Below are 2,927 nucleotides of genomic sequence, written 5' to 3'. Positions count from 1 at the left end.
AAAGATTAGAAATTCCCTCTGACCGAGACATGGCAAAGTTCATTTGCACATTTAACACATTCCATTCTTTTTGTATAACAAATATAATTTTAGTAAGTTATCACAGCATCTAACTGAAGAAAGGGATGAGGAAAGGAGATAATATTTACAAACCTGCCTGTGTTCCACTCCGGTGGGTGCTCTCAACATATTATCTCATTTAATCTCAACATTCCTGTGAAGGAGGCTTATTCAACCCATTTTACAGATGTGAAAACAATCACAAAGTCCACAAACTCCAGGAGCCATCCTTACCTGGCCTAGTTTTTTAGTAGGTCTAGGCAAGTCTCTAGCACAGTAGATGACTAATATATGATAGACAGCCTCCACTGGATCCTTGTCCGTGATCAAGTTGATCAAAGTTTACCTCGGTTTTCCTGCCCTGTCCTCTCACCCCAAGCCAGTTATCATGTTTTATCTCAGCACTCAAAATATATATTAATGGAGAACAGAAAGTTCTTCACACTATATTTGACTCTCTAAAGGAAAAGTCAAAGCTTTACATGCATTTATTAATGCCCACTTTTTTCCACAAGGGGTTTAAAGTGATTTACCACAAAGAGGAGAACCTGGCTGGCTCAGTCAGGAAAGCATGCAACTCTAGATTTCAGGGTCGTGAGTTCGAGCCCCACACTGGGTGTGGAGCCTACTTTAAATTAAATTAAATTAAATTAAATTAAGTTAAATTAATTAAATTAATAAATAAAGTGATTTATTTTAGCTACAAAGATAAACTACAATAACATGACTAATTATAAATATGAATAAAATAATAGGATCATAGATAACATAAATATAAGTAGTTAAAATAAAAGTTAATAACAGAAGAGGAAAAGAAAAATCATAAATTGCAGGCTATAAGGAATTACGTAGTTGCTATAATTAAGCTTTAATTTTTACTTTTTGTTTACTACCAGTCAAACCAAGAAGGAAAACCTGGTCCAGTTACATAGTTCTAATTGTTAGAGAAGAAAAGAAACTTTCTCAAGGGAAGCTTAGCTTTTCTAAAAATTTAGTTTTAAAATATATACCTCATGCACAATTTCATCTTCGCTTCTACCCTCCCTACCTCAGGATAGAGTACACACTATTCCTATCATACATTCCTATAGCAAAAGCGAAGCATTAAAGTAAAACTCTCTAGTCAAGGTCAGACCTTCCAGAAAGATTCTCAAGCTGGGACACACATTTCATATCAGTTATCTATTGCTGTGTAACAAATCACCCCAAAGGTCAAAACCCCCACCATTTTATGTGCTCATTCTTCTGAGAGTCAGCAAATTGAGCTTTGCTTCGCTGGGCAGTTCTTCTAATAGTGCTCAAGCCTCACACTACAGAGGTTCTGATTTAACTGGTCTTGGATGGGGCCCTTCATCTGGCAGCTCCCTAGGTGATTCTTATGTATTGCCAAGCTTAAGAACCACTGGCATAGTGCATAACCCTAAATCACAATTCAGTGAAGGCAGTTACTCCCAGGTGAAGTACAGTTAAAAGGACTTTAAGAAATGCCAGACCCAGATTATCCAAAACAATAGTGAAAAAGAACAAAGCTGGAGAACTCATATTTCCTGATTTCAAAACTTAACCGCAAAGTTACAGAATCAAGATAGCGTATGGCATAAGGATTGAAATATAGAGCAATGGATCAGAGTTGAGAGTCCAGAAATAAGCCGTACTTTTATAGTCAATGGATTTTCAACAAGGCTGCCAAGATCTTTCAACGGAGGAAGAGCACTCTTTTCAACTAATGGCACTGGGACAACTCAATATCCACATGCAAAGTAATGATTCTGAACCCCCTTCCTTCCATCATATAGAAAAAGTGATTCAAAATGGATCGCAGACCTACAGGTAAAAGCTAGATCTGTGTAACTCTTAGAAAGAAGCAGAGGATTATGCACCATGACCAAATAGGATTTATACCTGGAATGCAATGTTGTTTTAACATCCAAATATCCAATAACATAACTCACTATATTAATAGAATAAAGGAAAAAAAATCCACATGGTCTTCAATAGCTGTAGAAAAAATCATTGTTCAAAATCCAATTATATTCATGATATAACCTCTCGATAAACTAGGACTAAAAGGAGGCTTCCTCAATTTGATAAAGGGCATCTATGAAAACCTGACAGTTAGCGCTATACTTAATAGTGAAGACTGAACATACGATGGAATACAATTCAACCTTAAAATGAAGGAACTTCTGACACAGGCTACAACATGGAGGTACCTTGAGGACATTACGCTCAGTGAAATAAGCCAGTCACAAAAAACACAAATACTGATGATTCCACTGGTATGAAGTACCTAGAATAGTATAATTTGTCGAGGCAGAAAGTAGAATGGTGGTTGCCCAGGGCTGGAAAGACACAGGGATGGGGAATTAGTGTTTAATGAGGACGAGCTTCAGTTTGGGGAGAGTAAGAATTCTGGAGATGGACGGCAGTGACAGTTGTATGACAATGTGAATGTACTTAATGCTGCTGAACTGTCCACTTAAAAACAGTTAAAATGATACATTTTATGTTATGACTTTTATATTTCACAAGTTAAAAAATAAAAATAAGTAAATAAAACAGTGAAAAAAAAACCAGTGAAAAAAATTAATGTTTTCCCGCTGAGACTGGGAACAGGGAAGGATATTTTCTCTCACCACTTTTATTCAACTTTGTCCCAGAGTCTCTAGCCAGTGAAATAATGCAAGAAAAAAACAAACAAAAGGTATACAGATGGGAAAGGGAGGAAGTATAGCCGTCTTTATTCACAGACAACATGATCCTGTATGTAGAAAATTCTATGGAGTTTCCAAAAATTTACTAGAATTAGTAAACCAGCTCAGCAAGGCCACAGGATAAAAAAAACCAATGGACAAAATTAATTGTAT

This window comes from Zalophus californianus, chromosome 7 (assembly GCF_009762305.2).
Source record: "Zalophus californianus isolate mZalCal1 chromosome 7, mZalCal1.pri.v2, whole genome shotgun sequence".
Lineage (NCBI taxonomy): Eukaryota > Metazoa > Chordata > Mammalia > Carnivora > Otariidae > Zalophus > Zalophus californianus.
This window is presented reverse-complemented; position numbering follows the sequence as displayed.